The sequence below is a fragment of the Bombyx mori genome, chromosome 2, assembly GCF_030269925.1.
Source record: "Bombyx mori chromosome 2, ASM3026992v2".
Classification (NCBI taxonomy): Eukaryota; Metazoa; Arthropoda; class Insecta; order Lepidoptera; family Bombycidae; genus Bombyx; species Bombyx mori.
The window spans coordinates 4,721,663-4,746,035 of NC_085108.1; the positions used below are offsets into that span (position 1 = coordinate 4,721,663).

At 36.2% G+C, this 24,373-nt stretch overlaps 1 protein-coding gene across 6 annotated transcripts in view; it reads right to left on the reverse strand.

Annotated features, from left to right (window-relative positions):
* LOC101736212 (homeotic protein distal-less) overlaps positions 1-23,990 on the reverse strand; it is a 157,578-nt gene extending 133,588 nt beyond the window's left edge. For 2 of the 6 annotated variants that reach the window (XM_038015278.2, XM_038015269.2), the window contains exon 1: positions 23,258-23,990. The gene's annotated coding sequence lies outside the window, so the exon portion shown is untranslated. The remainder of the gene's footprint in view (positions 1-23,257) is intronic. The other 4 variants (XM_038015276.2, XM_038015259.2, XM_038015283.2 and 1 more) reach the window with 2 other exon arrangements.
* Positions 23,991-24,373: the final 383 nt, after the last annotated feature.

The following is a 24,373-nucleotide window of genomic DNA, read 5'->3' on the forward strand; positions in this document are numbered from 1 at the left end:
TATGCAACTGAAATTGGAATAAGTTCTATAAAAATAACATGATTCTAATACTCAAAGATCACCCACCTTGAGACATGAGGTCGAATTTTATCGACGTATTTAATAATAATATTGTAATAACAACCATCCATGTCTGTGCTTGCAACATGTCCTACCGTTATTTCAATATAAACGTATAAAATTAAAAACTTCTGTTCTAAATAATAATACTATAAATTCGAAATGTCAACAATAAGTACTCTAAATAAAAAACAAACCGATGATTCTCTAACACTGAACCCTGAAGCATCGAACTGATGAAGCGAGATAGATTTATTGGAGAAATTAACGGGAGCGACAGAGATAGCGTCCGGTAATTAACGCAAAGAACTCGCCGAAAACGATTCTTTTTTTAAAGGCTTCTTAGCTCATTTGTTTTAACGTTTACGGACTTATTTTGCGTTCTAAGAAAAAGTTTTATACCAAATGAAATTTTAATGCTATGCAAAAAGACTGTTCGATATTTAAACACTAATGCCCATTGTCTGTTAAAAAAATTGACTTTTTGGCGGGAACGCGAGGAGTGAAGTTGTGTAATTTGTTTTATTTTGTCTATTTAGTGTTTCTTCAGGTTTAAATGTGTAATAACGGTGGTTTATTAACTGTTTAATATCTGTGAATGTGCAAAAATGTGGGCAAATGAAACAAAGACGCTGGACGTAACTTCTCGGGATCCTCCAAAATGTCCACTGAAAAAATTTCAGTAAATGACCACCATTTTACTGAGATTATATTTCATCCCATATCATCTCATTTCATTTAATTTCATCCCAGCTGATTAATGTCTCAAATTAATCATCTTCATTTCATTTCATTTCACTCCAGATTATCATTTTTCATAAAAATAAGAATATAAATTAAAATAAGACATGACTTAAAGGTCTTAGTAACCAGGTCATAAAATCCCTTAAAAAAAATGTTTACACAATGCATGTCCCAATATTTAAGTTATATTTTGACACTTGACGCCAACAACAATGACATCGCGCAATGCAGGTCTAACTTTTTGGCGGGAAAGCGACTCGGGCAACTATGTGTACCATAATTAATTGTTTTTGCCTTCCTATTGCTAGTAGTCTCGGGAGGTTACGCTAGCTTCCCCGGACGTGTAGGCGCTTACGAGACTCAGCCTGAGAGTCTTTGTTAACACTAGCCCTAGCAAGAGCATGGCTTCGCTGAATCTACCGCCGGATCGGAATCGCGATCCACTGAGAAGATCTGGCATATTAGTGCATAAGTGTGTGAAAATGGGACAATCCTGCAGGGAATTCTTAAGGAATGGCGTCTCTCTGTCGTACTGGATGTACCTTCACAGCTGGATTCTGCTGCATTTGAGCTCCAGCGCATTCAAAAAGCCTCCATCATTCTTAACACACCCTAATATATTTCTCGCTTAGCTACGAGAAGTTTAATAATACAAACACTTATAAAAAATTCAACAAGCAGGCCATTCTGAAAAAGTCTTAAATTGTAAAAAAATAAAGATGTGTGGTGTCGTGGGACACCGGATAGGAACGAAGTTCCTTATTATAAAAATATTAATTTTAAATTCTATTCGAGGTATAAAGAAAATAATTATTCGGGTATACCTAAAATTTTTATTATGATTTTTTTAAAGATAAAAAAAAAATACAAAGTTATTAACTTTATTTTGTTCACAATGATTTATAAAAAATATATAATAATAATATACAAAGAAACAGCTATTTATATGAATAATAATAATAGTCGTCATCACGTAGACTATACATTAGACACTATAGCCATCATACTAAGACTATACGTCTTATATATATAAAAATGAATTGCTGTTTGTTAGTCTCGCTAAAACTCGAGAACAGCTGGACCGATTTGGCTAATTTTGGTCTTAAATTATTTATGGAAGTCCAGAGAAGATTTAAAAGGTAGATAAATATGAAAAGGCTCGGAGTTAAATAAAAATAACAATTTTGTTTTTCCTTTGATGAGTCCCCCGTCGGACGGATTCCTTTTGTTTGTTTTAAGTTTATTTTATACAAAAGCTTAGGTCTTTTATTTATCGATTGAGGCACTACGAAGTTTGCCGGGCCAGCTAGTAAATAATAAAAATCTTACGTTACGGACGTTTTTTTTCCCGGTTTGGGTACCCCTCCGCATCGTCCCATAAGGAACTTCGTTCCAAGAAACGAACTTTTATCATATTGATAGCAAAGAAACATAATTTCTGTTAAAATTTGAAACGACAACAAAAAAATAACAATTCTCAAGCTAGATCCGTGTTGGAATTTCGCAATGCACGTAACTTCTTCGGCTTTAGACGTAGTATGCATAAAAATAATGGACGCCTAACTTGTATTAATTGATAGAGACAATAAAATCGCTCGTACGTTGGGTGGATCGCGTGCCGGATATATTTTTACGATCGAAAGAAACATTGGATCCGACACGGTCCGTGTTTACGAACGATTATGTTCCCGTTAAGATTTTTCGGGTTTTTTTATATATATATATATATATATATATATATATATATATATACTAGCTGACCCGGCAGACTTCGTAGTGCCTCAATCGATAAATAAAAGACCTAAACTTTTGTATAAAATAAACTTAAAACAAACAAAAGGAATCTCGGACGGGGGACACATCAAAGGAAAAACAAAATTGTTATTTTTATTTAATTCCATGCATTTTCATATTTTTCTACCTTTTAAACCTTCTCTGGACTTCCACAAATAATTCAAGACCAAAAATTAGCCAAATCGATCCAGCCGTTCTCGAGTTTTAGCGAGACTAACGAACAGCAATTCATTTTTATATATATAGATATACATATACATATATTCATGTTGGACTGTCAATAGTTCTGAGTGGCTTGCTTTGATCGGGTTAGTGGCCAAAAACGTGCACCTCAATCCAAACACAATACCTAACACTTAATCGTTAGGTTGTGCAATAAAAATTAATGTACAACATTAACTTGGGTTATTTCTTGTTAATAATATACTGTAAAGAAAAAAAAAAAACGAATCAAATTTAAAGTTTGTTTTTATGTTTTTGGTTAATTGATAAAAAAAAAATTGTTTATTTTTTTAATGCTTAGATGGGTGGGTGGACGAGCCCACCTGATGCTAAGCGGTAACTGGAGCCCATAGACATCTACAACGCAAATGCGCCACCCACCTTGAGATATAAGTTCTAAGGTCTCAGTATAGTTACAACGCTGCCCCACCTTTCAAAACGAAACGCATTACTGCTTCACGGCAGAAATGGGCAGGGCGGTGGTACTTACCCGTGCGGACTCACAAGAGGTCCTACCACCAATAATACTTCGTCCACCAAGGAAAAGTTCTCCCTCCTTCTCCATTCAATCGTTCATTGCTGAAGAGCGTGATACGCCTGTCTGAGACCTTTTCGTGAGATTTGTAGCCACTTAAGGTCAGTGGTACAGTGAAGTGCCTCACCCAGTCCCGTACCCAAATGTTCGGGCACTTAATTAATTTTCCATCCAATTTTCCCGTCACTATAATAAGTCACTCCAGAAAAAAAAAAAATGTGTGCGTGTACTAGTGTACACACGTAAGAAGTGAAACTTATTTATGGCCTTATTTTTCGAAAAATGATCTACATGCAACTTTCTAGAAATTGGTTAAATAAAGTTAAATTAGATAAAGTTTAAACAAAAGGATTTTATTATCATAGACATGAATACAAAAAAGTTAAATTAGATAAAGTTTAAACAAAAGGATTTTATTATCATAGACATGAATACAAAAAAGATGGCGCGTAACGGAAAAATGTGACGCGTAACCGAAAAATGTGACGGTAAATTTTTTTCCAACGCCGATAAAGAAGTTTCACTTCAAAAACTCTGACACAACAAAAAAAATTACAATCGAATTGAGAACGACTTCCTTTTTTTAGAGTCGTCCAAAAACGTTATCTCCAATTGCGTATTATAAAGTGCCAATTTGAAGTCACTACAAAAGCAGGCGACAGGAGACCGCCTTGTCACGAAAGAGTTCTAAACGTCTTCAGCGACGGATGTTATTTTTTATCCTCGATCATACGTAGCCATTAAGTGACAGTTGCATTTCAAAGCAGGTGCCTTGGCGCTTTTGAGTAATATACACAATACCAACGCGAAATAACCTTAAGCTTCAACTTTGAAGCCATAGAAAAAAGCGCCCAGATATGGAAAAAAATTAGATCCCGCTTAATACGACAAAAAAAAGAGACTAATAATGAAAGAAAGAGAAATTGTAGATTTCGCATGCTGATAACTTATTAATGAAATATGCAAGAAAAAAGAACTAGTGCTGCACGATACGGGTATCGATTTTTTAATATCGATCATTCGATTAATGAAAGTCTTTGAAACTTTTAAGAATACGTACAATTTATCTTTATATTCCAGACGTCAAAATCAGCTGAACACAGAATACAATAAACTTATGCATACCATCATTAAAATAGTTTGTACCGTTTTACAAATTTTGTCAATTTCCAAATCGATTGAAAGATGTTGAATAATATATACCTAGTGGTAATATAAAAAAAGAAATGCGAATAAAAATTTTATTTAAGCATGTCCATTTACGGCAACAATGAAGAAAATAGTACACCACATTTAATAACTAAACTTAATCGACGTTGGCAAAGTTTTTTTACCTACGAATTGCAGGAAGGAATTCGTTTTAAAATCGATTACAAAACAAAATCGATATACCTCATTCGTGAAGCCGGTGGAGCCAGTAAATTGACGTGTTAAGGACTTGTCCATTTATAATCTTGGCACACTTCTAATTAGAAGTTCATCGCGGCGAATAATAAAAAAAAAAAAGACAACAACAACTCAGAATTAATGACTTGTAATGTTTATTCTGTAGGGCTACGTATGTGGTTAGAATTAATACGATACGACACGATATTCCGAAATATCGTAGCGCTTAATTTGTTTTACATTCGAGTCCTTTCACATTGATCAAGGGCACTTTTGTACATTTCACAGTATAACAGCTGCTACATTAATTTCGTGGCATTTCTAAGACCTACCATGCTGATAAGAAGGTACAATCCGCGCTGGAACTGATTGTCGACTTAGAAATTGAATATCTGTTTGTACTAATAATAACGTAGTATTCATAAGACATTTAGGCGATACGATTTAAAAAAAATCGTCTTCCGATTTCGACGCGTTCTATCTACAAACGTTAAGTCTCTTGTTTATTATGAGCGTTGATCCAAAACGATCATGAGAAAAGTTGTGCTTTTTTTTTACGCGGAGTTTTCTAATGTTACTCTTTACGAGCTTTCTCGAGCTTTTTTGTTAGAAAAACTATACGTAAAACAGAGCCGAACATTATAATGAAGCAACCGACCTTAATTCGAAAGGCCTTTAACTAATCTTATACCTTTAAACGAGCAATTATTATAATCTGAATCTCGGAAACGGCTCCAACAATTTTCATAAAATTTAGTATACAGGGGATTTCGGGGGCGATAAATCGATCTAGCTACGATTTATTTTCAGAAAATGATGTTTTATTCGTATTTTCAATAATCAACTCTTCCCGACATCTATTGGCGAATAATAATACTATTTTTCTTAATTGAGGGCAACTAACCGTTTTAAAGACACAACAAGATGGCGTTATCAAAAAAAAAAAAAAACGAGAAAAGCTCGGTCATCGACTAGTATTTATTAACGGAGCTTACGAACAAGTGATCTGTACTTGACGAAGCTATGCTTAGTTCAACGAAACCATTGATGCGAATCGAAGGGCTCCATGGGAACTGATGGTGTTCATAAATTATGGCCCCCATGAAGCTATCGTTCGGTGACGTCAGTCTTAAAGCTAACTGATTAATGCATGGATGACTTTGTAATACTACAATCTCTATACGTTCTATAAGTACTATTACGGTTTAAAATTGCGTTTTTTTTTAATGTCACTACGTCCTAAGTAATGCTTATAAATAATACGTGAAGCAAAAACTTTGTATCCCTTTTTACGAAAATTGCGCGGACGGAGGAGTATAAAATTTTCCACACTTATAGAGAATATAGAGAAGAAGTGCACAATGCTAATATTTTTTTTAAATAATGCATAAAAGATACATTAAATCAATAAAGAAAACATTACACACACTACATACCAGGTATTTGACGCACACACGCATGCATACTATTTATTGTCAAACTTTTGTTCTTGACGTCTGTGGTCAAATTGAGATTAAATATTGTTTGTCTTTGTTAATGTTTTTTATAGTGTAGCCTTGGCGAAATTTGTGATTATAGAAGTATAAAATACAATCATAATAATGTACAAACTTACAATTCCAATTAATTATAGTCGAATTTCGACTACTGCGGGACCTCTAGTGCTTATAAATAGGTATTATTTTATTCTTAGTTGAGAAGACCTACACTTGTTTATTGTTATTCGTTGCTTATTTTATTTTGTTATATTATTGTATTCTTTCTATCTATTTGTAATTTAATTTTGACTTAAATGTGTGTTAAGAAAAACCTATATTATTATTTTTTTTGTTTTTAAAAAGGATTCTTCTTCAGTGCTATGTATTGAAGTCTTGCATTCAGTGAAAAGAGAATTCAGTGTTGTATATATAGTTCATTAATACTGTTTACTGTTTAATTTTTAATATTAATTTTAAAAGAGATTAAGGGCTTTAAATGTTGTTTTCTAATTATATCACAAAAACACAATTGAAGTCTTTTATTGTTTATTTATTCAGAAATACTCCGTAATATCATTTAATGTGTATCTAAAATGTGTGTAATTTTTACGCGATAAATAAATGAATTATTATAATTATTATAATCTATATTTATTTAAAATATTATTGATTATAAACTATTTAAAAAAAAAGATATTAAAATACAATTAAAAAAAAAATACTTTATTATTAAAATAGATTGCCGCTGATGGCGATGTCTACGATACAAGCCACCAGTAGTTAGGGTTCCAGAGTGAGAAACCTCCTCACAATACGAAAAAATATAATAATTATTGTTTCTCTCTCTCTCTCTCTCTGTGTCATTTCGAATACTGTACAGTTTTCGTGGTCGCAAAACTTCTACTCATTCTTGTCTTATTTAATGCTTTGCTGACGTGCGGCTAAGACAATACTCTCTACCATCAGCAAGACGAGCTGACGGTCCACCTAGGGTCAAGAGTCACAGACGCCCATAGACTTGTGTGTGTTTAACTTTGTTTGACTACAAACGGCAGATCAAGTGTTCGATTTTGAAGACCTGATTTGACAGATAACACACCCAATGTTCAAATCCCAATGTTCCGGTGTTGGATAACATATTATTTTCTATGTACTGGAAATGGCATTGGATTGGTCACACTTTGAGAAAGCCCGATACCCACCTATCAAAGAGAGCACTGACCTGGAAAGTGTCTGGCAAAAGGAAGAGAGGCCGCCCTAGAACAACTTGGCGTCGCTCGGTGGAGCAGGAGCTAGGGGTCTTGGACATGACGTGGGAGGAGTTAGAACAGACTGTCCAAGACCGATATAAATGGAAAAATTTGATTCGAGCCCTACACCCCAGCAGAGGGTGAAAAAGAAGGAATGGATGAATGAATGAATGTAGTAATTGAAGTAGTAGTGTTAAGATACTCCGCTGGTACGTAGGACCCTTACAAGTTGTCTCCACTTCTTTTTAATGTAATACGCCCTTAACTTATTACGACGCATAGCATTTACGGACGCCATCCCCGATGAAGGGCTAATTTTGCCTTTGCATTATCTTAGTATTAATACCAGCGTACTGTGATTGCTAATATATTCCCGATCTTGCGGAATCTTGTAAACAGTCGACGTCGCGCTAAGCACGTCATGTCGGATTCTGCGAAGCGCTGTTCTTGCTAGGATTAGTGCTAGCAACATCGTCATGTTTGAGCCCCATGAGCTCATCTACTTGTTAGGTTACGCTGGCATAGCTTCTCAAGGCTATCAGCTTACGTAGGGCCAACAAAAAGTAATTGCCAACCGATATTTTTTTTTATTGCTTAGATGGGTGGACGAGCTCCCAGCCCACCTGGTGTTAAGTAGTAAATGCGCCACCCACCTTGAGATATAAGTTCTAAGGTCTCAAGTACAGTTACAACGGCTGCCCCACCCTTCAAGCCGAAACGCATTACTGCTTCACGGCCGAAATAGGCAGGGTGGTGGTACCTACCCGCACGGACTCACAAGAGGTGCTACCACCAGTAAAATTAATAATATTAAAAAACAAACCTAAACTTAAACCGTAAAAGTAGGTTTAATTGTGTTAATGAATGCTAATACAAAATACTTAAGTAAAGCCGAGCAAAAAGTAATTATTCGTGGCTAAGAATTTTCCGTTTGACGTATTTGGATGCCTTGAACTAAGAGCACGGTGGTATTGTTTCGCTTGCAGCTGATGCTGCGCGTTTTGCGATCCATACTTTTTTAATTGACTCAGAAATACTAAGGCTCGCGATCCAATAATTTTAGCAGTGTTAAGAGTCCATAAACGGCCGTCTGGTGTAGTGGTAAGTGACATGATCACTACACAAGGGGGTCGCGGGTTCGAATCCAGCCAAGGGAAGATATTTGTATGATAATATAAATATCTTTCCAGGGTTGTGGATGTATATAAAAATATATGTATGTGTATAATAAAAATCTTACATTTATTTCCGTTATCTGGTACCTGTAACACAAGTTCTTTACGAACTTATCACGGGACCAGTTAACGTGGTGTGATTGTTAGTAAATATTTATATTTATTTATATTTATTTATATTTATATAAAGATCACTAACGTAAACGCCACGTTGAGACATGAGTTCTATAATACAAATATTTATTATAGGTCTATAGTGAAATATTTTTTGTAAAATAGATAATCCCTTACGGGATCGTTTTCCTGTATTTTTGGTAACGTTTATTACATATTGTCTTCTCGCATTAAAACTGTATAATCTCAAAGCTTACTAATTTTAAAGGAGAACGTTTTAAAGGTTTATTAATATGTGATATTTTTAATATTAATGATCTTTGCAACATTTCTTTTTTATTTTTAAGATAAAATTGTGTATTAATTTTGTTGATAGTAGACAAAATCTAAGTAAACTAAAAAAAAAAAAATTAAAACTAAATTCTAGGCTCTTTTGACAGTATTTATGAGAAAAATACTGGCGATACCAAATTATTCCGCATATTAACTCAATTTCGAATATTTTTCGAAATTGTACACATTTAATGCGAAAAGTCGATCCTATTGGTTCGTAAAAACGTTTTTGGGTCATGAAGAAAATATTGCATCTGCTAGCCAGAGATAGCTGCGTTATTCTTAAGGAATACGTCAGAATACCTCAGGTCCGTTTCGTGTAGTTACGAATCTTTATTTGTCCCGGGGGCCGATTCTCCAAGTTATTTTAGGCCAAAGGGCAAACGGGCATAATATGGGACTCCTGCCCACCATAAAATGATAGTAGTGAGATAACGGATTCACTAAACCACTACGCTTTGTTCGCGGAAAAATAATGAATAACATAAAATGGAACATAGACCTTAAATTTTCTCTGAACTCTGATATTTTCCAATTTAACAAAAAAAATTAAAAGTGTGAACATTCTGATTACGTGCCCTAAATAAGCTCCCCTAATATTTTCATTATCAATACGACACTCCACAACAATAGAAATGCAATCCGCTTAAAAATCAGCCAGACAGTTCGTCGGTCGCGTGTCACAGCGGGCGCCATTTTGTAGTTATATCCTTCGCGTAATGGCCGCTAATAATGGCCGCATTAGTTGGGGCGCGAAAACGTCACAAATCAATAGAATTATAAATGCGGACTTGACTGTCAACTTGAATATTTTATTCATTTAAATTCATTGATGTTCGACTGTATGTATACCTACCTTATGTTAAATAACCGTGTAGCCAAATAGCAAAGGCAAAATCGTTCACAGACTGGAAATTTCACATTGCTTACCTACACATTGCAACATCGTCAATATAAATATTTTTTAGCAACGCTTCAGGTATATTTGCAAACACTTCACCATCTTTATTGAGGCGTGTACAAAAACTGAGGTGAGCACGTAGTGTCATTTGATATGAACACATAAAACATAAGCTTGTTGGAGTGTCAGGAAAACGAATAAAATGTGAAATTTTTATCATTCGAAAATCTAAAATATAATTGTAAAAAAAATTTTTATTGCTTAGATGGGTGGACGAGCTCACAGCCCACCTAGTGTTAAGTGGTTACCGGAGCCCATAGGCTACCATCGAATAGGTAGGAAAAAATACAAAATGAAATTCAATCACCTAGTTGTAAAGTACAAAAAACATTAAAACATCGTAACTTCTCACTGGTGGTAGGACCTCTTGTGTGTCCGCACGGGTAGGTACCACCACCCCGCCTATTTCTGCCGTGAAGCAGTACGTTGTAAATTTCTATGGGATCCAGTAACCACTTAACACCAGGTGGGCTATGAGCTCGTCCACCCATCTAAGCAATAAAAAAAAACCCAGGAAGGGCACGTCCACCATTAAAACCATTCAGATTGGCTCGTTGCTCGAGTGCTTAGTGATTTTGAGTATTGAAACGCGAAACTGAAAGCCTAAGACTGTATTTTCGTTTAAAATATTATTGATATTTTGAATACGAGTGTGTCCACTGTGTGTTAGGTTACTGCTTGTGTTTACACGTCATCTCGGATCCTCCCGATCCACTAACGGTGCTTCTAGGTACTTCAAGCACCGGTCACCGTTCTCGTCGAACCCGTCGCTTGCGACGAAGGGCTCGACGAGTAAATTAACTCTCAGACACAGCCCACTGAGTTTCTCGCCGGATCTTCTCGGGGGGTCGCGATTCCGATCCGGTGGTAGATTCTGCGAAGAACGACTCTTGCTAGGGTTCGTGTTAGCATCGTCGTCAGGTTTGAGCCCCGTGAGCTCACCTACTAGTAACGGTTACGCTGGAATAGCCGCTCCAGGCTACCAGCTTAGGTAGAAAAAAAAAAAAAACATCTTGTGTTTCCTGCACCCATTACACAGAAGCAAAACCTAACTCGAATTTAACCAACTCATAGTTCTTTACATAAACCATTATTAAACAGGTTCTTAGAACGATTTTTGACAATTCACTTCTTTGCGATACGGTGTGTTCGCAAGAATACATACTGTAGATCTAAGCAATAAAAAAAAATACCGGCTCGATACAAAACACACGCTCTGTTAATGCAATAGAAAAACCCATAAAATATATAGGTACCACCGCCTTGCCTATTTCTGCCGTGAAGCAGTAATGCGTTTCGGTTTGAAGGGTGGGGCAGCCGTTGTAACTATACTGAGATCTTAGAACTTATATCTCAAGGTGGGTGGCGCATTTACGTTATAGATGTCCATGGGCTACAGTAACCACTTAACACCAGGTGGGCTGTGAGCTCGTCCATCCATCTAAGCAATAAAAATAAATACCGGCTCGACACAAAACACGCCCTCTATTAATGCAATAGAAAAACCATAAAAATACCACTTCGCAATAACACCTTGTACGATTTGAATTTTAAAATGCGTATTAAAGTTAATTCGTGTTTTAATGTATCGATTACAGGCTGCATATCGATTACCGAGTATTACTGTGAACATCGGTTGGATGATTATCGATTTTAAATGTCCACTGTGTTTTTTATTCGCCGCTACCTTAAGCATATCCGTTTTACGTTTTTTAAAACACTCCATGAAGCTTACTAGGGACAATAATATCGGCTTACGTAATCGCAGTATTTTACTATTGAGACTCAAGCCTCATTTCTCATCTGGAAGGGCATCCGGGCCAGCAGTAAGCATTCAATCCTAAAAAAAAACCTCATTTCTCAAGTTCGGAGGCGGCAATGACCACTTAACGCTATGGTCTATAAAAAAGACCAAATATACTAAATTCAATTTACCAAATTAATTTTGGATGTTTAGTACAAAAAATACTTAGCGAAAATTTAGTTTTGAAAAAACGCCTAAGCCGAGAATTACGAAAAATCGATTAAAAATTCCATTGCGACAATAAAACCATTGGTTTACAGGAGTGACAATATAATATAATATAATATTATATTGTCACAAGTATGGGACTTCGTAGCTCTGTGGGCGCACAATTTGAAATTTCAAATATCTCGTCGGTACGTACGCAAGAATCAAATCGATTTTCCCATTTACGTTACGTTAACCGAAAAACCGAATTAGACCGTTATCTAAAATCATTCGTGAGTTCAGACAAAGAATGTTTCTACTATCAGCCATCCAGCGTCGGATCTGACGCGCGGTAGATTAGCGTGAGATAAAATCGCGGATAACAGCAAAAAAAAAACATTGTTCGTTGCTATTAGAAAATTCTTCGTTTGAAAATTCTTTGCCTTGTGGAAATTTAGCGTCAGCATTTGTTTAATACGCGTTTTCTATCTTCGTTTCGAACGTCAGCGTGTGCCGTGAGCCGTCAGGGAGTTGACGGTGAGTTGTATCAGTTATTATTTCGCTGTCCAAGATATAAAAGTTGATATCGGAATTTGGATGAAGTGAAGTCGAAATTTCTATTAGTTTATTCACGACCGCTTGGCGACAGAACTAAATAGAACCGATGCTGTGTAGACTCTGAATCGGTAACTAACCAAATCCAAAAGTATGTGTGTTTCGCATCCAAACCACTTAACTGATCAACAAAGAAGTTGCGTATGCCCTCTGTTAGGGATATAGAAGAGGGCACGGAATGATTTTCACGCCCAGAAAAATAGAATTATTCACGAGGTGCATCGACCTTAATGACATTTTAGCAGATTTAAAAATGAAGAACGTTGTGAATTGGGCTGTTCTTTCAACTTCTTATTTTTCTTGAAGAATCGATTTTCATTTATTTGAATTTTGTGTTACTTTTATTATTATTGTTACATTATTATAGCTTGATTCAATTTGAAATCAAATAAATTAAAATAAAATCAATCAAATAAATCATTAGGGAAAACGTGCTGGATAACCCACGCTTTATTGAAGACAAAACTGTCGAGATCAGAATCCGGATGTAGAGGCATCACTCCGATATGAATAAACAAGCGTCTTAGCGGCATTAGCGACGGATCCGCCAAGGATATTTGCTTGGAAAATTCAAACATATTTTTATACAATTACAGCAATACATATATGATTTTTTGGTCCAGTAAGCAACGAGTCTTTGCAACAAAAAACAAATTCAAGTAAATCCAAGAGAATATAATGAAGAAAAAAGAACACTTATTGATAATCTATATGAAGGTGTGGCGTTTTGTAAAAAAAAATGTATCGTCGAATCAACAGTTGACCTAGAAGAAAGTTCTAGAACGCATTAAAAATAGTCGATTCCTAATAATCTTGGCTTTTTTGAAACCACTTAAACAAAAGGAGAGAGTGTATTCGTAGCTTCAATCGACGGGCCAGCAGTTGTTTCAGACTTTACATTAAAGATAATCCTCACAAGTTATTTAATCGAGAGAGATTTTTACTGATGGTAGGACCTCTTGTGAGTCCGCACGGGTAGGTACCACCGCCCCGCCTATTTCTGCCGTGAAGCAGTAATGCGTTTCGGCTTGAAAGCTGGGGCTGCCGGTGTACTGTAGAAACGGAGACTTACAACTCATATCTCAAGGCGGATGGCGACATTTTCGTTTGTTGATGTCTATGGGATCCACACCATGTGGACCATGAGCTCCCCCCCTCCCATTATGAGCAATAAACAAGATACGATCCCTCAAACTATCATCGAACTAGTTTCATCTCTTTCTAACTAATCAGAATTCTATACGTGCGACACGACAAGCATTTACATTTTTACAAGCGCGTTATTAGAATTACTAGATGTCCCGCAGTAGTCGAAATTCGACTATAATTAATTGGAATCGTAAGTTTGTACACTGTTATGATTGTATTTTATACTTCTATAATTACAAATTTCGCCAAGGCTACACTATAAAAAATATTAATAAAGACAAACAATATTTAATCTATTCTCAATTTGAACACAGACGTCAAGAACAAAAGTTTGACAATAAATAGTATGCATGCGTGTGTGCGTCAAATACATGGTATGTAGTGTGTGTAATGTTTTCTTTATTGATTTAATGTATCTTTTATGCATTATTTAAAAAAAATATTAGCGTTGTGCACTTCTTCTCTATATTCCCTATAAGTGTGGAAAATTTCATACTACTCCGTCCGCGCAATTTTCATAAAAAGGGATACAAAGTTTTTGCTTTACGTATTAATATATAGATTATTTTATGTCGGTTAATAAAACAGGTTAAGATACGTGTGTGTGTGTGTTTTTTTTTCAGTACACGAGTCTTGTTCGCTCTGAATGACATTTAAGAGGCAAACGTTAATCATATGTGAAACGAACCGCCACTTCGTTCGGTAGTTCTGTTCTGACGGTAGTTTCGCAATTACACGGTGTTGCCAGATAATTTCGTTTTAAATATCTACCATTTTTCAACAAAATCCCGTGAAAGGTTTACGAACATGGCTGTAGATTTCAGAGAATTTTATAGAAACGTTTTCGTAATAAGGCGTATTACTTAAAGTATAATTTGTTACAAGAGATATAAACGAAAGATTAATGGCGAAATAAAAGTTTTTTTATTTGAAATAGCACAATTTTTCTCTTTCTTTTATTGCCTTTGTAGGCAGACGAGCGTACGGCCCACCTGATGGTAAGTGGTTACCGTCGCCCATGGACTTCAGCAATTCCAGGAGCAGAGCCAAGCCGCTGCCTACTGAAACCTTTCTTCTACCTTTCTTCTGTATAACTACTGTCACCATCTCACCACTTAGTAAGCACTGGCTTGGTCTATACTTCTACCAACGCTGACTTTCATGGGCGACGGTAACCACTCATCATTAGGTGAGCCGTAAGCTTATCTGCTTACAAGGGCAATAAAAAACACACCCACACACACAAAACATGAAAATAGGACGCTTCCACTTATTGACTATCCGATAAAATAAGCTTTTTTATGACTTATTAATGAATAAAAATTAACATTTACAGCTTAATCGTCCGCGACTACTAATACTGTAATGTATTAGAAGCATTGGAAATAAAATAATATAATGAGAATAAAAAATATAAGATTTAGCTGTAAAAGTATTTTTAATTGTGTCTAGGGACTAGCAAAAACCGAAGACATTACTACATTAATGTTTTTAAATTTCCAATTAACTCGAAATATTATTCTGTATTCTGTAATTCTTATTCATATGGCAACACTGTTAATACCGAACGTCAGCTGAAAAGCGACATATTGATTCAATTACATATCAATTATTTATTAATCGACTGTTTTATAACGGTTTTTATATCTCCAACGTTTATAGAGCAAACAGAAACATAGACAAACTTAAACATAAAAGTCTTAAATACGAACTTAGTTTTGACATTTTCGTACTTATGAAAATACAAATAATTGGAGAAGGACAAAGAATAACGCATGATTAATATTAATGTAAAAAAACATTTAAACAAAATTGGAATGTTCTAGATTGTCAGTTTATTATTTCCGACGTATCGGATGCTTCATAGCTTCCTACTTTTCTCTATTCTAAGCTGCGTCTAATGTTAATAAGACTGTTATTAACAATCGGCTATACTTTAAGATTAACAGATATGAATCTATAGCTCAAGACGTAACAACCTTACATAGAATCTAAGTCGAACGGCCCTAGATCAAAAACGTCTGTTTTAAATTTACGAATTTGATACTTGTTTTTCCTTAACTATTCACTGGTGGTCTTAGAGGTGATTTGAGCTACGCGCGGACGGGTTGAGCTCACGGGCTCTAAGATATATCCGTTCGCGGTTCTTTTAGGCTCTCCAAGCAATGGTTAGTTGACGTAGCCCACTGAGTTTCTCGTTGGATCTTCTCAGTGGGTCGCGATTTTTCAGGTAGATTCAGGGAAGCACTGCTCTTGCTAGGTCTAGTGTTTTTTTTTAATTGCTTATATGAGTCGGACGAGCTCATAGCCCACTTGGTGTTTAATGGTTACTAGAGCCCATAGACATCTACAACGTAAATGCGCTACCCACCTTGAGATATACGTTCTAAGGTCTCAAGTATAGTTACAACGGCTGCCCCATCCTTCAAACCGAAACGCATTACTGCTTCACGGCAGAAATAGGCAAGGCGGTGGCACCCGTGCGGACTCACAAGAGGTTCCTACCACCAGTAATTACGCAAATTATAATTTTGCGGGTTTGATTTTTATTTTACACGATGTTATTCCTTCACCGTGGAAGTCAATCGTGAACAATTGTTAAGTACGTATTTCATTAGAAAAAATAGTACCCGCCTGCGGAATTCGAACACCGTTGCATCGCTAGACACGAATGCACCGAACGTCATATCCTTTAGGCCACGACGACTTCAGCGTGTTAGCAAATTCTCTCAAGTTGAGCCTGTGAGCTCACCTACCTAGAAAATCGGTAATAAGCAAGAATGGTATTCGCGCGATCAATCAGAAAGAACAATAAAAATACCTTCAGCACTCCTTATCCGCATTTCAGATATCTATCTACATCCATCAATTATCAGCTACTTTTAAAAGGAGTTGAATCCGATAAAAATTCAAACAAAAAAGAAAATAGAAATTCAACGGAGTGACCTAAACGAGAAAACATCATCAACCTAGTCCGAGCCAATTAAATATGCATTATCACGGATAAATCAAAACAGTCGCATCTTTATATACCGGAGACCACACGTGTAGAGTTTTAAATGAAAAAAAATATGAATTGTCAAATCAACGGTTGACCTAGAAGAAAGTTCTAGAACGCATTAAAAACAGTCGATTTCTAATAACCTTAGCTTTTTTGAAGCCACTTAAACAATAGGAGCGATTGTATTCATAGCTTCAATTGACGGGACAGCATTTGTTTCCGACTTTACATTAAAGATAATCCTCACAAGCTATTTAATCGAGAGAGATTTTTACTGGTGGTAGGACCTCTTGTGAGTCCGCCCGGGTAGGTACCACCGCCCCGCCTATTTCTGCCGTGAAGCAGTAATGCGTTTCGGTTTGAAGGGTGGGGCAGCCGTTGTAATTATACTGAGACCTTAGAACTTATATCTCAAGGTGTGTGGCGCATTTACGCTGTAGATGTCTATGGGCTCCAGTAACCACTTAACACCAGGTGGGCTGTGAGCTCGTCCACACATATAAGCAATAAAAAATAAAAATAAAAGATCAACAACGTAAGTTGACAGTCTCCTCGATTTAGTTGAGAACGAAGAATGAGCTCTGAGATGGTGGATGTTTGAGTTAATTCTATCGCACAAAAAGGCGATTGCATGCAGCAGAGATGCGAATGCTGCGATGGATGTGTGGAGTGGTGGTAGGAGCTCTTGTGAGTCCGCACGGGTAGGTACCACCACCCCGCCTATTCCTGCCGTGAAGCAGTAATGCGTTTCGGTTTGAAGAGACCTTAGTATTTACATCTTAAGGTGGGCGGCGGCATTTACATTGTAGATGTCTATGGGCTCCGGTAACCGCTTGACACCAGGTGGGCTGTGAGTTCATCCATCCGCTTATGCAATTAATAAAAAAAACATGGAAATAACAGTTAATCTCATCTTTTTTTGTTCAAACTGTCGACACCGGTCAGGATGTTAGAGCGAAGCTATAAAACTATTGTATCGTCAACGGTCCTTGACGCGTGTGCGAATTGTCGATTTTATCAGACGTATTGAAGTCAATGGAAATGGTGTTCAAAGATTCCGTTACATATTAAACAAAACTTAAATAAATACAAAGCTAATAAAAGCGTGTTAATATCAAGTCGCTACTGTTCAAATATATCAAGTGTATAATCTATGGCTACTGTCACGGAAGGTGTCGTTCAACAAAGATATAATCTGTTTGTCTGTCACTTTGACACTCATCTATATTGACACGTCAATAACGTGTCATCTACGACAAGCTATTTTAAAGATTCTCTTTGTTATTCTAATTCATTTGATTCATGCGCTCAACTAAAGTCAGTCAGTAGATTTGTAGAAACATTTTGAACTAATTGAATTCACTTGATAACTTTAAAATAATTATTTTTAATTAATACGTGAAGCAAAAACTTTGTATCCCTTTTTACGAAAATTGCGCGGACGGAGGAGTATGAAATTTTCCACACTTATAGAGAATATAGAGGAGAAGTGCAAAATGCTAATATTTTTTTAAAGTAATGCATAAAAGATACATTAAATCAATAAAGAAAACATTACACACACTACATACCATGAATTTGACGCACACACGCATGCATACTATTTATTGTCAAACTTTTGTTCTTGACGTCTGTGGTCAAATTGAGAATAGATTAAATATTATTTACCTTTGTTAATATTTTTTATAGTGTAGTCTTGGCAAAATTTGTGATTATAGAAGTATAAAATACAATCATAATAGTGTACAAACTTACAATTCCTATTAATTATAGTCGAATTTCGACTACTGCGGGACCTCTAGTTATTTTGAATTGGCTTTTAAACGTCAAATATGATGTATTTAAATAAAAATAATATGTAGTTTAAAAAAAAACTAACAAAATACGCTTTTATAGAAAATCCAACTAAAAAATAGAAAATAAATTTTAATGAATTTGAATTAAAAATAGTGTATGAAAAAATGATTTTATTGTAAAAAAAGCGTGGGGTGCATGGTATTAGTAGCTATAAATATTTTATGAACAGATATGAGTAGAAAGGTTATTTTGATAATATCCATTCATCCTTTTTCATTTTTTAGTTTAATTTCAATTTTTTCAAATTTTTTTTTTTATTTTTTTTTTAATATTGAATTGTCATCAGTCCTTAATAAGTATTCCAAATTTCGAGTTAATCCGACGTTTTGAAGGGGGTCAAAATCATGTTCAAATATTCCGTTACATACTAACATACATACCTACGTCTGAAGCTAATATAGGTAAGCGTAGGTATTAAAAAGATACTCAATGTGTTCTTTGTTACAAATAAAATTTCGGCTACTGTATCGATTTATCAAATATTAAACACTCTTTGGTGTTGCTTAGTGACAGATTCATTTCCCGCGCGGGAAATAGCAATAATTTTACTATGAAGAAGTCTCATCACTGTGTCTCAGCTTAAAGGATGAAACAGTAGTTATAATATATTGAAATATCAGCCTATATCTAGAGAGGTAAGCGGAGATTTGATAGCCACTTTTTCTTCTTCTGTTAGATTATTGGGTCGCGCGGCTTGCGCATTTGCCGCAGAGCCAATTAAAAGGTTGGGAAACTACGGAATCCAAAAAAAAATCAGGATCGGATTCGGAAGGAAAAGATTAGGAAAGTTAGAGAATATATGAAAATACATATATAACTATGAATAAAATTAAATATGTACCTACATCATTAGATAATATAAAAAGACAATAAAGAATGCATAGATAAAAGAAAAATAATGGAAGTAGGAAAAGGAATATTACCCCCATTTGTAAAGCTAGAGACAAACAGAAATGACTTGCAACGAACTAAGTTATTTTTAAAGTAGACCGTGTTGTAAGAATGAATTTTTGGAATCCTAAATCAAATAATACGTCAGACTTAATGTCATTCCCTCTTTCTGCGTGTAAAGAAACGTCAATGTCAATTAAGTTAATGTCAATTGTTTTTTTTTAAATCAGAATTCTTGTTGACGCCTATTTCAAATAAAGAAACGAATCCAGAAGCATCCGAAATTAAGCGCGAAACGATTATATCTCATTAAATCGAATAAAATCCCTTTGCGTCTCTGTTTACGCTTAAAAAATAATTATGACATCAACGGACACCCACGTTTGTGTTTCGTTAAACGAATACGTCTAAGTTTTTGCGCTAGGATCTGGATTCCGCGGCCGTTTCGTCTTTTTCGCTTTTCGGCCCCTTTGATGCTTCGTATTCGAGATTCGACAATGGATTCGGAATTGTTTTCGGGCTTCGGCGTGATCCGTCCTTTATTCAAACGTGACTTAGAATTGAGTGTTTTGGGATATTTGTCAAATCGTTAATTATGTTTATGAGAGAGTAGAGATAAGTGTGTTGTTTGTTAGTTTTAAATGTTGATATGATTTTGTTTGATATTAATTTTTTTATCAGCGACTTTAATTTTGGCACCGGCACTTTGGCTATTTCATTGACAAGCATCAGACGTCCTAGGAACTAATAAACCTATAAATTTCTTGTCTTAAGGTGGACCTTATATTCTAGTTTCTGTAGGCTCCAGTAGCGGTTAGATTTAAAAAAAAAGTGGTCCCAAAACTCCTTTGAAGCTTTCTTCCGACATAGAGTTTTTTGTCAAGCTAGTTTTAATACAATAGATTTGCTATTTACATAAGAGCCGTTGTGTTTTTATCTCCTACGCGTTTCTAAGCAATACGTCCGATGAGAGATCATTGGCACAGTTTTTTTGGCATATTAGGATAGGTTTCTGTCGCACTACTATCAAAGCAAGATTAGTGGCGCGCAATTCATTTTTTTTTAATTGCTTAGATTAGTAGAACGAGCTTACAGCCCTCCCGATTTCAAGTAACTACCGTAGCCCATAGATATCTACAACATAAATGCCGCCACCCACCTCGAGACAAGAGTTCTAAGGCCACAGTACAACGGCTGCCCCAGCCTTCAAACCTTAACGCATTCACGGTAGAAATAGGCCATGTGATGGTACCTACCCGTGCGGACTCACAAGACGTCCTACCACCACTTTTAACATAGCACGTATTGCGTACAGTTTTCGACCCATTAGCACCGAAATTCGGATCGAATTATCAATTTTATAATGGTATACTGAGTGCTACATACTTCAAATCCAAACGCAGGACTATTTCACGGCAGAAATAGGCTCGACGTTCCTCAATCCACGACTTAAATTACTTGCACGGTAAACCACACGATTTTAGTGAATGCCAGAGCGCGGCTAGTTATATTTCAAAGATATTGTATACACTTTTAATAAAGCAATTATTTACACATAAGACTCTCCGCCATTTTGCCTACCTAGGATTTTAGAGAGAAAACTGACAATCTCGAAAGACTTCTCATCACCGGTAAAGTGGAAGGATAGAGGCCTAGAGGGCGTAGTCCCATGCGTTGGCCCGATCAGATTAAGACGACTTTGGACTCCAGCATCAATGTCGGTATCCACTGCGCGGATGACAGAAAGGAATGGAAGAACACAGTCCTAACAAAAGTGCTCCGTAAAGATCACGACCCTCAGCACTGAAGAATACAACACACGGAAGGGAGGAGGACACATAATCGATTTAATAGTCTCAAAATTCATATCCCAATACGATAAAAAACCGCGTGATATGCAGCTCAAGCGAACCCGTAACTTTTTAATTTTTTTATTTCCCTTGTAGGTAGACGAGCATACGGCCCACCTGATGGTGAGTTACTGTCGCCCATGGCCTTCAGCAATGCTAGGGGCAGAGCCAAGCCGCTGCCTACCGCTTAATACTCTCCACAAGCCTCGTTTGAAGAAGGACATGTCATAGCGCTCGGGAAACACCGTGGACTCATTCCATAGCCGGATGGTACGTGGCAGAAAAGACCTCTGGAAACGCACTGTGGATGACCGCAGTGGCTCCAGATAGTACGGATGAACTCTACTCCGGTGGCGGGCGGTGCGATGGTAAAAACGAGATGCCGGTACCATCTCAAACAATTCCTCAGAGCACTCCCCAAAAACTGTATATTATTTTAGTCTATTCGAATACGTTCCCCTAAAGCCTTACAGAATAAGAAGAACAAGATAATATATTGTGATCAAACAGATACATAAACGCATTATCAACTATTTATCTATTTCTAATTACTTTTACGGACTTAATCTTCGGTTTTTTATCGTCATTAAAATGTTTCGAATATTTTACAGTTTTCGTGGTAATTAACGACTTAGATGTCATTAATAAACACATATTTAAATAGCTTAACGAATTGAATGAGAGCTTCAAGACCTGATTCTATATTTTTAAATGCTTTTTTTTCTACCTCATCGTTTGTAGCTTATTCTAGCTACTCATGAACCGGTAGGTGAGCTCACAGGGCTAAGCCTGACGTCGTTGGTAACACTAGCCCTAGCAAAAGCAGTGCTTCGCTGAATCTACCGCTGGATTGGAATCGCGACCCGCTGCGGAGATCCGGCGAGAAACTCAGTGGGTTTTGTTGTGTTGCATTGTGAAACTAATCGTTTCGACCTAAAATATTGAATAATCCTATTGGAATTTCCTTGTTATAAGTGAACCTTGTTATTTTTTTTAATGTAGTTATAAATTTAGCCTTAATACGTTTTAAAATAGACAATTCATATTTTTCGTAATATTTAATGTTCATCGTAAAAATAACATAATAAAATTACTTTTCGTTCAGGTAAGAAATTTCGCGACTTTTTTGTCTTCATTCCGTATGCGTCTAAGAACCTTTTGTGACCACGGCAACTGTAAAGTGATCTAACTATCAGCCCACCGAATTCCACTGTTGGACATAGGACATAAAGTGATAATATTAATTATATTCACGATAAGATAAGATAAAACGCTAAACGTAAGAGATTCGGGAATACTCAAGCTTTGAATTCTTTTTTTTTTTAATGCAAACTCCAAATATATATAATAAATACTTTTTTGTACGCACAAGTAGGCCTAAAGATTAAGGCCTTGTGCGAATTTTCCTCATCATTAATGCATGTCGATGTTTATATTTTCCCTATGTACTCCGAAATGACTGGACCGATCCTAATGAAGTTTTCAGGTAATCTTCACATAAACCTAGCGGGTGTTCTTGTGAAGTTTGGTAGCGATCGGATGAAGAACGAATCAAAAATCGCTCATCAAAATGAACCGGGATTGACTGGTTATTTAAAATTTTACAAGCTGCGTAGTATTCTTTAAATGTTTTATAGTAAAAAGGTCTTTCGTGTTTTAGTTTGTTTGAAATTTAAAAATACGTTTATATGTTTTAAGAGGCTAGCTGTGTCTCTTGTAGTTAGTTAGAAACAAGGCTAAGATCATTTAAGTTCGTGTAATGGATAGCAGTGTCTATTATGGGTCATACGTGACACCACAATCGGGTATTCAGACATACAAAAAAAACATTACGTAATATCCTAAATTAATTATTTTTATTGTTATTCGGGGAAAAAAATCATGTACTCACGGTTTTGATTTTAATCAAGCGAACAAACACAGCATCACTTCACTATTATTAATATTGACACCACAAATAACGTCACACAATTTTTTTTTTTTTTTTAAGTTAATATCAAACACACACGTATTTTTAAACACAGGCGCGATTTTTGAATTCGGAACGCAACAGTTACTTTTCGAAATTTGCAACGGCCAATTCTAGAATTAGAATCGAGATTCGAATTTTTTTGTTCTGGAATGTTTCTAATTGAAAACGTTGGGAAGTTTAACACTGGGCCAGGGCGGAGCACGCAAAATTGTTACGTAGCAATTATAAAGAATAAGGACGGGCGACGTAATTGGTTAACAATTAGGCTGGCATTATTCGCTGAGCACGTGGTGTCATTTTCCGTAATCTCGAATTTAGAGTCGAATCGGTTCAATGAAAACCCGTCACATCAGGTTATCGAGGTCATTTTCAACAATCAAACAACCGACCACCGCTCAAATCACAACCGATCACTAAACACGGCCGATAACAGTCATCAAACGAGAGAACAGTCGCGGGAACGAATCGAAAAACAAAAAAAATATATAACTGAAAACAAAAACAAAAAATAACGCGAATCTCGAACGCACACAGACACACAACTCCGTCCAATTAAAGATAATGCTTGTGGATATTTTAATAGCGTTCCCCTCCGTAGAGAAATCCGACACAACCAACTCGCGTTGGATTTAAACACTTAATGACCGGTTGGGGGAAATCGTCCGGGAAACGAACGGCTCAGCTGTGTTGCTGTCTCGCTCTGAATAGTGCCCAAGAATGCCGCGTCTACGGCCCGTGTGGCGCTGCGATCGGCATATAGGTGGAGCCGGTAGCTAGGTGTGGCATTGCGAGGCGTGGACTTGATGCCATTGGTGGTTTTCGGTACGTGATTTTCTCGCGGATCCGACTACGGTTGGCACCGATCGATCGTTAGAGGGTTGCCATTATATGTTTTTTATTGGTATTTTTTGGTCGTACAGTAACCTGTGGATGACCACGCCTATCCGAGTTAGACTTCGGCTATCAATCCAGGAGGTGCTCGTTTTTTTTTTTTTGTTTTTTTTTTTTTTGTTGCGTGTGTTTTTTTTTTATCTG